Source organism: Callospermophilus lateralis, chromosome 3, assembly GCF_048772815.1.
Source record: "Callospermophilus lateralis isolate mCalLat2 chromosome 3, mCalLat2.hap1, whole genome shotgun sequence".
NCBI classification, from domain to species: Eukaryota; Metazoa; Chordata; class Mammalia; order Rodentia; family Sciuridae; genus Callospermophilus; species Callospermophilus lateralis.
In genome coordinates this window covers 186,666,472-186,678,906 of record NC_135307.1, presented here as the reverse complement: position 1 = coordinate 186,678,906, position 12,435 = coordinate 186,666,472, and the positions used below count along the sequence as shown (strand labels likewise).

General features: G+C 56.8%; 1 protein-coding gene across 1 annotated transcript in view; it reads right to left on the bottom strand.

Annotated features, from left to right (window-relative positions):
- Positions 1–12,435, bottom strand: part of Bmp7 (bone morphogenetic protein 7) — a 69,624-nt gene that overhangs the window by 10,887 nt on the left and 46,302 nt on the right. The window lies entirely within an intron of this gene.

Below are 12,435 nucleotides of genomic sequence, written 5' to 3'. Positions count from 1 at the left end.
ATTTCCCCTGCCCTTCATCCATGGTTCTGCCACCCGCCAGTCCTGGCCTCAGCCAACCCCAGGCCAGGATCTGACCTAGCAGACTGGAAGCAGCTACAAGCAAAAGAGAAAAGTCCCCACTCCCCGACTTTGCAAGGGGGAGGGGCGGCCGAGGGACACCCTGGGTACTGAGTGGGATTGGTAGGTGTGGAGGAAAACGGGCGGGGGGGGGGCAGGCTGCAGTTGGCAGAGGGTCCCACTCACAGTTCCATGGCCAAAGTGGGTCACATCGTCAACCTAATTTGGAGGGGGCCATTCCTGTTCTGTGCCAAGGAGGGTGGGCACAGCTGCCAACAGCCCTAACGACTGCAGAGGGACCACTGGAGCAGAGAGCTGAGGACCATGAGGAGGAGACCCTTCCAGACAGAGGGAGCCCAGAGGCAGCTGTCTGGAGGGGGGCAGAGGGCCACGGGTGAGGGCTGCAGAGGAGAGGGGGGGTAGTGGGCAGGGGCAGCAGGAGCCCCGATGGCGTCGGTCCTGTGGGCAGCAGCAAGCTTTTGCCTTGACTGTCCACTGGGTCCAGCAGTGGTCTCACCAGAGCCTCAGGAGAGGACGATTTGGAAATAGGATGTTTAAGATGTAATTCAAGAAAAGGCCAAACTAGGCCACATGGGCCTTGATCCAACAGGCTGTCCTCCTGGGAAGGCCAGGTGAAGGCAGAGGCACAGGCACCAGGGAGGGAGATGGGCCCAGACACTGGGGTTGCCGGGAGCACCTTCAGCAGGGAGGCACGGAGGCATCCCTCCCTGGAGCCTGGGAAGGAATCCCCCTGCAGACACCCCGGTGACGGACGTGGGTCTTCCAGGCAGCGAGAGAACAAAGCCAGAACTGGCTGTTCTGAGCCACCCAGTCTGTGGAACTGTGTTCCCGCAGCCCAGGGAGGCCACCGGGGCACTGCCTGAGTGGGAGACACCGCTTCTTACAAGATCACCTCGGTCTGTCCCTGGGGACTGGACTTCAGAGATGAAGGACCGGAGCAGAGGGAAGAGAAGAGGTGGAGGAACCACCAGACAGAAGTGAAGCAGGCCCAGCCTGGGCGCTGAGTGCTCCGTAAGAAATGGTCGGATTCTCCAGGTTCATTTTTCAAACCCGTATCTGGAATTTATTTCAACTCTTTGTTTTTAAAGAAGTATAGATTCACTGAAAGTTGGGGAAAATCCGCAGGAAGTCCCACGTACCCTTCACCCAGTTTCCCCAATGGAAACATCTCAACTAGAACATGACGTCCCAAGCAGAGAAGGGCAGGTTCTGGGTGTCTTGAAAAGGAACCTCACGGGACGTGCCGAAGGATGTGGCGACCAGAGACAAGACGCTCCCTCTGAACCCGAGAAAGGAAGGCCGCTCGTTTGCCATGGCGGGGGAAAGCAAGGCAGGGCTGGGCAGTGGAGAGGGAAGACGTTGGGTTAGGGGACATTGTCTGGAGTCCCTACTTGACACCCAAGGGGAGCAGCCAGGCAGGTGGCCAAAGGTCCCAGTCTGAGTGTGGCTATGGACCCAGCCAAAGAGAGATGCTTGGCCTGGGGAGGCTCAGGCCAGCCACCTGCGTTCAAAGCCAACCTCTGGGCTCAGCGCACGTGCGGAGCTCAGAGGAGCGTCAAATGCCAGCGAGGGCAGCAGGCGGGGCCAGCACGAGGGGTTGAAAGGAGAGGCGATGAGCTTGCCTGGGGACAGCGTGTGGCTGAACAAGCTGGGCCCAGGGGCCCTTTCTTCCACAAAGAGGTGGGGGCGTATGGAGAGACTGCACAGGAGAAGCCCGGCAGGAGGAAGGGGACACCAGGAGGGGATGGGATCATCCAGTGGAGGAAGTGATCCCCGTGTCCCGTCCTCTGCTGACAGCCTGAGTCAGAGCCTGGGCACCGACCTCAGTCTCTGGGCTGGGACAACGACGAGATCATTGGAAATCGCATTTAGTGTCAGGTCTGGGGTGGGGTACAAGTTCCAAGGGGAGAAAGAAGCATCAGGTGAAGACAAAGCCTACCTAACAGGGGACAGCTGGGAAGGCGGAGTGCTGCCCCCATGGACACACAACTTGGAGCCACAGTGCAGAACTTGAACCCAAGTCAGGCTGACTGAGAATCTGGAATCTTTTTTCTGCTTCTTCTGATGCTGGGGATTGAACCCAGGTGCACTTGACCGCTGAGCTACACCCTAATTTCTATTTATTTATTTAAATTGAGACAGAATCTTACTAAGTTGCTGCGGCTGGCCTTGAACACTCAATCCTCTTGCTTCAGCCTCCTGAGCCTCTGGGATTATCGGCGTGCACCACTGCGCCCGGCTTCTCGAGGACTCTTGACCTCCGAAGCTAGGATGCCCCAAAGTCAGGCAAGAGGGGTCAAGGCCACAAGAACAATGTCTCCATAGGGCCCTGGCCCATCCACATCTGGAATTAACTCTGCCTGGAGTCCCCCAGACGGGCCAGGAGTCAAAGAAATCTCTCAAGACCAGATCAGCACCAGGGGGGTTCACTTTGGCTTTTTAACAGCTCATGTTTAAAGAAACAACCCCGCTCCGTCCGCCGTGGCCTGGCCTCCACCCCTCTTAGCGCCGGCTGTCCTGCATTCTTAAGCAGGGTTTCCTTGAGTTCATCCACCTATAACTCGAATGATTCTATAAAAGAAACCATTAAAGCTGAGCCCCTAGGAATTATGCTTCCCCCCTGGAAGGATTTTAGAGCAAAATAAAAATGCCTGACCTGAAAACCTGGTGCCATTCCAGACACCTTAAGTCCAAGTGCTGGGAATGGAGTCCACAGCACTGTGGGAGGACCTGGCCAGGGACCCACAGGCTCCGCTGAGCGACAGCAGGTCAGGGGACAGAGGAGACCTACAAGGGTTGGACTCGTCGCCCGCAGGGCCTCGAGCTCCTCATCTGCAAAAGCCCTGCCCGTCCCTTTCCTGGTAACCAACCCCTTTTCACTGAGGCAGCTGTGCCGTAAGCCGACTCCACCTGGCCTCACGGGTGGGACTGAGGTTTAATAAGAGGCCACTAATCCTCTAGTACAGTCACTGGCTCAGGGATTAATATGTGACCCAATTCAGTCAGTGAAGGCAAGAGAAGTGCCCTGGAAGTTTCTTTTCTGGAAACTTTCCACTCTAACTTTCAGAAGTAATTTTCTCTCTACAAACAGGACTGAGGGAAGAGAAATGGAGGGAGTCCTAGGATCGGCCACCACCTAGCAACCTCAGGGAGAGCAGGATCAACGAAAGCTGACCAGCAGAAGGAGCAGCAGAGAGGCAGGGTCTCTCATGATGTCACCAGGTCATGGTCAAACCAGCGGCACATTCGAGCCGGCCAGCAAGATGAATGACCTCCCCCAGGGATGGAGTCCAAGCTGATGTTTGGGGCTGTTCTTGCCCCTTTCTAAGTGGCACGTAGGTGCAGGCCATGGTGGGCCTGGTCAGGAGCAGACCCTCAGCAGGTGTGGCTGAAAGACACCTGGCAGTGGTTCACTTACCTTCACCAAAGACAGGGACACAGAAAGCAGGCCGGCAATTCCCCCCAGAAGCTGACTGTGTCATGGCCACGTGACCCACCCAAGCTCCTCGGCACACGCCCAGGAGAACTGAGCCCAGCATCACATGACCAGCTGCATGTGAGTGGCACAGCAGCAACAGGCACAAAAGCAGAACACTGAGACAAATGCCAGGCCTGAGGACGGTGTGGCTCACCTGGGGACAGGGAGGACACAAGCCAGAGAGGGTGGGCTCCAGGGACAGTAGGCCCGATGGCTCTGTGGGGGGGCCATCCTGGCACTATAGCAGGGGGCTCAGCAGCAGCACCCCCAGCTGTGACAACCAAGAATGGCTCAGAACTTGTCACGTGTCCCCTGGGAGGCAAAAGTCCTGGTGGAGAGCCTCCCCCTGGCGTGGCATGTTGTAGACATTCCACATGCTGGGACTCCCCGAGCCCTGTGTCGGCTGAGGTCAGTCTGCATGACGACTCTGAGGTCCATCCACGTGGTCCCGGGTGCCCCTGTTCGTCCTCTGTAGGCCGAGGGTGTCCCATGCTGTGCATGGACACATTGCTTAGCCGTTCACCAGGTGAGGTCTTGGGGCTCCTTCCAGTTCTGATGATAATCAGAGACAGCTGGGCGCAGGCCGTTGAGGGAACTGCCCCTTCGTTTCTTCTGGTCTGGAGCGGGAGTTGTCTCCCACACCACCTGTCCCCCTCTGCCTCTGCACGCTCCAGGTGTCTCACATTTCCAGTCTTTAGGGACAAGGGAAGCCATGTGCCGGGCCCTCGCCTGGTGCTCAGTCTGAGTGCAGAGGCCTGATCCAAAGAGGTGCGTGAGCTGTGGACCACACGCCATGCCCCACCTGGCCCCGCTCTCCCTCCCACCCTTCCCTGCCTCACTGGGGTTGTGTTCTGGGGCCGGGAACTGTAGGATTCTGGAAGCGTCTTCCTCCTAAAAGGCAGCCACAGGGATCGAGAAATGTCCTTTACCCTGGCCACCAGATCCTGCCTCCGTCCTTGGGGACAGGGAGGCAGCCCTCCTGCTGAGGGTGAGTGAGGTGCCCCAGGACAAGACGCTGGCACATTCAGGATGGTGGGCCAGAAGGGCACAGGCTTGGCGCTGATGACTGGCCCAGGGGGTTAGGCCACATCCAGCCACCGCCTGCTTTTTCAAATAAAGTTTTATTGGAATACCGCCAGCGCACATTGTGGGTACCAGAGGCTGCTTTCCCACCAAAGGCTACTGCTGTGCAGGCAGATGCCCGACCCTCCAAGCCTCCGATGCCCACCCTGGGCACCACAAAAACACTGGCAGCTCCCTGCCAACCAACCTTCGACCAATTTGCTTCCAGCCTATGGAGGAAACTGTCCCTGTCTTGGGCTGGGACACGCCCGTGTTCTATTACGCACGTCTGGGCCCTCTGGGTACCGTCTGTCTCTCCATTGCTGGTCCTCGATGAAAATAAAAACCATTTCCTGGGCATTTTCTCAGTGCCAGGCACTGTGCTAAACACGTTCAAAGTAAGAATTGTGACTTGTGACCCACGTTCACAGCAGGGGAGGACAAGGTCATGGGTATGAAGCCTGCCTAGGGCCCCTGCACTCGTCGGGGGCAGAGACGAGCTCACACAGGGTCCAGCTGGCACAAGGCTACACACTTCACCCCCGCACCATCTGTCAATGAGTCCAGGCGGATATTGGCACAGGGCCCCCCAATCCAGAAAGGATTCCAGGCTGGCTGTGGGGTGCCTGTGGAGGCTCCAGCAGTAGGAAGATCCACCGTGGCATCGAGGGAAGGCTCACGGAGAGCTGAGCCAGGCAGACACAGGGGTCTAGGAGAGTCCACCAGGTACACCTCAGCCCCATGGGCGGAGCAATGGCCCACCATGGGGCAGCCAACAAGCTCTTGGGAAAGATCCCGGCGAGCAGGCAGGAAGCACAACCGGAGCCTCTCAGGACAAGAGGGGACACAGCCCACCCCAGAGAGGGCAGCGTCTTGGCTCTCCTCTGGTCCCTTTGTTTTCCAGGCCCGAGGCCACCAGCTGCCCCTCCGAGGCCCCAGCATAAAAGTGTTCCTCATTAGCGGTGGGAAACACTTCAAGTCCAACCACTCCTCTCCACGAACCAAAGCCCAAGTGACAAGTGAGAACACAGTTAACACTGCGACATCTGCTTGGCCCCGTGACCCACTTCCGTCACCGCTGCCCACCAGGCCCTGGAAGGACCCACCCCAGCTGCTGGGCCATGGGGCTTTTTTTTTTCCCGCTCCCTCTCTGGCTTTTGGACAAACAGGAAGTGAAGAAATCACAAGGCGAAGGCACCTGGGGGCCAGCTGCCCAGGGGCGGGCGTCAGCAGCCGCTTGAAGGGCGGGTGTGCACAGCCATGAGCCAGCGGCTCACCTCCCTGTCCTCCCTGACCACAACACTTGAATTGCTCGGCCCGTGGACCCCTCTGCACCCAGGCACATCTGCCAGGGTCGAGGAGCGGGACACATGCTCTCCCACGCCAGAGGACGGAGGCTTGGCTGTGCACAGTGTGCCCACTTCCAGAGGCAGCGGTGGGGCAGGGAGAAGATGCCTCCTGGCCTGGAGCTCTGCCCCGTAGAGCATGTGCCTGCAGGTGCTGCAGAAGGGGGTCCCTGAGGAAGAGGGAGGGGGGCAGGCGGGGCCACCAGATCATCTTCTTCATCAGAGAGGCTGATAGGCGCCACCTTCCTGCACCTCCCAGTGATTTCTTCTGTGAACAGGGAGAGTGGGGAGGTGACCCCATGAGCCAGGATGGGATGCTAGAGTTCTCTTCTTGGGATCCAAGGAGCACATGGTTCCAGAGGTCTTCATCACCCATAGCGGGCTCTGGAGGTGGAAATCGGCCCCAGGAGAGCAGCAGGAAACCCTTGAACAGTGCGCAGGACAGTGGGCACAGCATCAGCCCTCCCCTCCACAGAGTGGCCCCTCATTCACGGCCCCCTCCTGCAAGATCATGAGTCACGTGACGGCCAAAGCTTAAGTCTTGTTTAGGCGGTTTGTTGAGTGAATATATGTGATTCCAACATGGGCCAAGAGGCTGTCAGATGCAGGAAGCCGTTTCTAACAACCAAATGAGGCGGAGGAGAGATCTGTGCTGCTCCCGTCCCAGCATGCGGGGCCGGAAGCCAATGTATATTGAGGGCCCATGAAAATGTTTTAATGTCCCTTAAAACATAAGACAAAACATGAACTTTTAGTATCAAAGAGAATGTTTTAATGTTTAATTCAGTCAGGATTATATCCATCTTTATATCAACATGGTCATAAAAAACACTTTTTAATTTTTTTTTAATGGGAGAGGAGCTCAGGGAAGTCACACACTGCCCAGGCGGTCCTCCAGGAAGCCAGCCCTAGTGAGGGCTCTTTAAAAGGATCTTTTTCTTCCCAGGGAAGAGGACGGTGAGGACAGTCAGAAGGACCCAGCATTCGCGGGTGCATGTCTAGATGACTTTACGGACTCTACTGGGCACTGCCCCCTCGAGCCCCACCCACGCCTGGTCCCTGGTGACCACATTCCAGTGAAGAGCGAGGGGGCAGGAGTCAGTGTTCTGGGTCCACCCCGGGAGCCAGGGGACTCGGCTTTCTCAGCCCCGGTTTCCTCTTTTGCCCAACGTGGCAGTGACAACCGGGCTGCATGGGCAGGGTTATTGTGAGAACTAAATAAATCTACCACGATCACAGAGAAACGCTAATCAAACCCACAGTCATGGGCACAGGTGTGCAGCCGCCCAGGGCTCAGCAACCTCCGGGGCCCACCCTCTTCTTCCTGCAGGCCACCTGCAGAGCAAGTGATGCCGCGTCTAAGAACAGATGAAGGGGCAGGCAGGGACACACCAGGGGACCCCAGGAGCCACTCCGGCTGCTGCACCCCTTGGTGGAGGACCCAAAGTCCATGGGAGTCCCTCTGCTCAAGGGCACCCACCCCTCCCCCCCTGCCCTGATTGGTCATGCTCTGCTTGCCCCCATCCCCAGCACCCACTGGGGGTGCAGAACATGGCTGGCCCAGATGTGGGAGCACAGGCCATGGTACAGGTGGGGAACCAGCCCCAGTCCCAAGGTGCTGCCCTCAGGGGATGAGCCGTGCTGCCCAGCTGCCTCCCTAGGAGACGCAGGTGCCTGGGGGTTTACAGGCTTCCCTCCCACGCGGTCAGCTTGCTGGCCAGAGTGGAGCCCAGCTGGGCCATGGCTGTGACTAACAGGAGGGCCTCAGCTGGGGAGGAGAGGGAGCAGCGCAGCTTCCTGGGTGGTCTCAGAAGGGCACCTCTGGCCCAAGACTCCACCAGGGCCAGATGGGCAGGAAGCCTGTGCAATCCCAGCTTGGTTTAGGGCCCTTGGTGAGCAGGGCTCCCGGCAGGCCACTGTCAAGTTCTTGAAGAAGCCCTGGAGAATGGGGGGGTCTGGGTCTCTCCAGGTTTCTGGCCTCTCCAGGTGCCATACACGGCACCTGGACAGGTCCCCAGCCCTCAGTTTCTTGCCTGGGGAGAGGATCTAGAGCCACCAAGCCACCAGGAATGGTGGGCTGGGGAATATGGAGCTCTGGAGGGCTCCCGGGTGCTCCGACCTTCCCCCGTGCTGTGGGCATGGTAATGACAGCTCCCTCCCTGCGTGATGACGGGGAGCGTCACCAGAAACATCCACCTGCCCAAGGTATGGGCAGGAACTGAGACCGAGGGGCAGCTGACCACCAGCAAGCCCTCCTTCCATCCAGAGCAAGCTAGTGACTGCCAAATGCCACAGAGACTCCTCCCTCCCTGGGTGGGGACCAGGCACAGGTGCTACCAGCCCTGGCACAGTCTCTCCAGGTTCCTGGCCTTTCCAGGTGCCATCCAAGGCAGGGAGGCTCCCAGGGTTCAAAGTGAAGAAGGTCCCCAGGGCAGTCAGTATGCAGACCCCAAGGGCCTTCAGCTGTGTAGGCAATAACCACAAGGCCTGGACCAGGACCCAAGCGGAGCCTGCATGTCCCAGACATGGGGCACAGTCTTTCCAGGATGCCATTGCCTACAAGGCCCTACGCAGCCTAAGAGACTGATGGGGAAAGGCACGTTCTCAGGCTATCCTCAGGGACTCTCCGCTGTGGGGAGACAGAGATGTAGGGAAGGCTCCCGGAAGCTGGGTGCCTTCAGGCGTTCCTGATGAGCACTCTTGGGAACAAGCACCATGGGACACGGAGTTTTCCAGCCATGCACCTGGCCTTCAGGAATGCTGGGCTCACTGGCCTCTCAGCTCATCCTCCAAAGTCCAAAAGCTCACAGCCAACTGGCCTTGTACCCCTGACGCTCTGAGGGGTGGTTCTTTCCTGACCAGGGCAACCACACCAAGCTTGCCCCCAGGGATGCATGGCACCTGGAAGGGTCCCCAGCCCTCAGTGTCTGGCCTGTGGACAGGATCTAGAGGCCACCAAGCCACCAGGAATGGTGGGCTGGGGAATATGGAGCTCTGGAGGGCTCCTGGGTGCTCGGACCTCCCCCCATGCTGTGGGCATGGTAATGACAGCACCCTCTGCGTGGTGACGGTGAGCGTCACCAGAAACAATGTGTCACTCCCTTTGTGCTTGTGGTCAGCACGTGTTAAGCAACTAGGCACTTCACTTGCATGAGCTCATCTGATCCTGCACAACCACCCTCGGAGGCGGAAACTATTATCGGCCCCATTTTCCAGATGAGGGACACTCGGTGACTCACCCTGGGTCACGGGGCTAGAAACAGCAGGGCTGGGGCTGGAGCCAGGGCAGTCCCTAGCTCTGAGCCCTGCACCGTGCTACCCCAGCAGATGACAAGCCTCAGCCACAGCGTGGGGTGGAGCAGATGCTGGAGGCCAGAGGGACAGAAGGAATCTGGTGCTGGAGGAAAGAGGGGAGCACAGGCCTGACATCAGGAGGAACTGATCACGGGGTCAGTGTCACCTGTGAGAAAAATCAGCCCTGGGCCACACGAGCTAGCAGGACCAGCCGGACAGGCACACAGGACCCGCTGGGCCAAGTGGGCAGGGCTAGCCAGCATCCACAAGTCCAGAGGAATAGTCACTTGGAAGAGGGACTCAAGTCCACTCCCTCTTTACTTTTATCCATTCCCTGTAGACTCCCAGGGATGTTTTAGGAAAAGGAGGCTCGGAGGATTCTGTTGCCAGGTGTCTGGAATTCCTCCATGCCATATTTGTGGTCCAGAGATTTGCAAGGGACACAAGCAAAATAAAGGCTCTGATATGTCCTGCAGAGCCTTCTGTTTACTCTCTTCAACTAGCACTTGTCCTACTAGCTGACCGTGAAGCCCTCTGCCTGTGCCCGGGGCACCTACTGACACCTACTGACACCTACTGACACAGTTTGAGAAAGGCTGGAATAGAACAGACTTTACAATCTTTTCCTTGAAACAACATTTCTGTGCCAGTCATTCGGCTTTGCTGTTAAAACACCCAAATGAACGGCCCTGGACAAAAGGGCAACAGACTGGCACGTCACTGTGCACGTCACCTCCCAGGTCTCCAGGCGTTCTTCTCCCCATTTTCCCCAGTCATTTAAAAATATGAGGGCTGGGGGTGGGGCTCGGAGGTAGAGTGCTTGCCCAGCTTGTGCCAGGCCCCAGGTTCCATCCCCAGCACTGCAAAGGACATATTTATACATATGAAACAGTAAAGTGTGTGTGTGTGTGTGTGTGTGTGTGTGTGTGTGTGTGTGTGTGTGTGACCTTTTCTTCTCCCAGGTGCCCCAAATGGGCTGTGGGCTGACTATGACCAGCAAGGTTCAGTTATAGGGCAACAGAAAACTCCAATTCTTTCTAGAGCCCCCTTTCAAGTCTTAGGAACATGGAAAGGGGGTGAAGAATGGAGAGAGGAGTGGGGCACCTTCAGCAGAGAGAGAGGCCTGGGGAGCAGAGCAAGAGTGTGGTTCTCTGCTCCGTGGTCCCCGGCATGGCTTGTGGCCTGGGTGAGGGTACTGAAACTCAACAGAGGGGCATTCTGGATGGTCAGGGCGCTCCCTCCTCTCACCCAGACCCTCACAGGCCTTGTAAACTGTTCCTGCTCCCCACTTCCTACTGCCACGTCCCTGAGAAAGAGGTAGGAAGAGACACCTCTTTCATTAAATCACCCTCGAGATTCTGGCCAGTTTTCTCCCCAAGCTCCAGACCACAGTGGTGGCCCCAGACAGGAAGGAAAAGGGGCAGAGCGCAGGAACTATAAAGGAAACAGTGATTGAACCAACTCTGGTGTCTGGGTCCACCTGGCAAAATCCAGCATCATCGATGTAGAAAGAGAGCCAAACCCTGGGGAAATATTTGCTGCTTGAGCGGCAAAGAGCCAAAGTAGAGGAAAAAAAGACCAGCGCACAGCAGAGGGTGAGATCGGGGTGTGCAGAGAGGAAACCCGCATGGCCCCGACGGAGAAATGCTCCACCTCCCCAGAGAGGAAAGCAACGGGAACCCCAGGTGCTATCGGTCCTCCATCAGACTAGCCAGGGTGGGCAAGACCGAGAACTTGAGCAGAGAAGGAGGGCAAGCAGGCTCGCTCATGGATAGGTAGGAGTGCAGATGAACGGCCTCTGAGCGGGGCCAACTGACAATATCACAGCAGCAACAGGCAATGTCACTTTCAGGAATTCATCTGGAGCTACACCCACTCCACTGGAAAATGACTTGCATGCTTGGGTTTGCTATTGCTACCTGTTTGTAAGAGGAAGAGATTGGAAAACCCCAGGATCCACCCCAAAAGGCAATAATAATAGCTATAACTCTGTTAACTACGGCTTTTCTTCGTGGGTCCTGTAGTCAGGTCATGTTCTAAGTCCTCCGTACTCAGAGTATGATCTGGGGACCTGCAGCCTCAGCATGCCCTGGGGGCTGTCCAAAAAGGACCTCCACCCAGTCCAGCCAACTCAGAATCCACATTTTAACAAGAACCTGGGGAGTCCCTAGACACATTAAGGCACTATTTTAAACATTCGTCTCATGTGAACCCATAACAACCCCATGGCCCAGACTCTTGTCACCTGCATAGTGGTGATGAGGAAGCCAAGGCTCTGACAGGTCGGGGAAGTTGTTCAAAGTCACACAGGGAGGGAAGGCGAGAGGACATGGACCCTACAAAGTTACGTAAGTCTTACAATGAACTAGGAACCTCTTAATGATGAACAGCATCAATCTCCAAGATAAGCTGTCAGATGAAGAACACACTGCACCATCATTTGAAGAACAAAAGGAAAGTAGAATCTCTGTGTAAGCCCTTGAAAACCCAGACAGCATCTCTGAAAAGGAACTTAATAACAGGGAAACAGGAGCTGCCTCTGGGAAGTGAACTCAGCAGATGCAGGAAGGAAGTTGGAGGGAAAGTATTCACTGTCACACACTCCCATACTGTTTGACTATGAGGTCATGGGCCTACATTTCCTGTTCCAAAATAAATTAAAAAACATTTTTTTTTCCCCTTAAAACTGGTGGAAGGAAGAAGCTACATGCCCAGAAACCACTCCCATTTAATTAGAAACACCATTTGTGGGGAGGAGAAATGGCACAGCCCACCACTAGCTCCCCACTCTTCTTCCTGTCTGCCCTTCTCGCAGGAGGTGGGTTGTGAGGGAGGACAGGTGCCCGGGAGGCCCAGCTACAATGGATTCCAGGACTGAGGACTCAGAACCACTAACAGCGAGGGCACTAATGCTTTGGCAGGTGCAATGGTCCTTAGCCAGGGGCAACTCTGTCCCACAGACGATGTTTGGCAATGTCTGCAGGCACTTAGGGGAGACTAGGAGGATACTACGGAGCGTAGAGGGGGGAGGCCACGGGGGCCACTGAATGTGCTCTGCTGCCCGGGCCAGCCCAGGTTGCCATGCGTCACGAGGTGGAGAAGCTGCGTGAGCACCCAGACTGCTGTGTTTACAGTCCTGGGGCAGCCCTAATTCTGCATCTCTACCATGAGGCACCC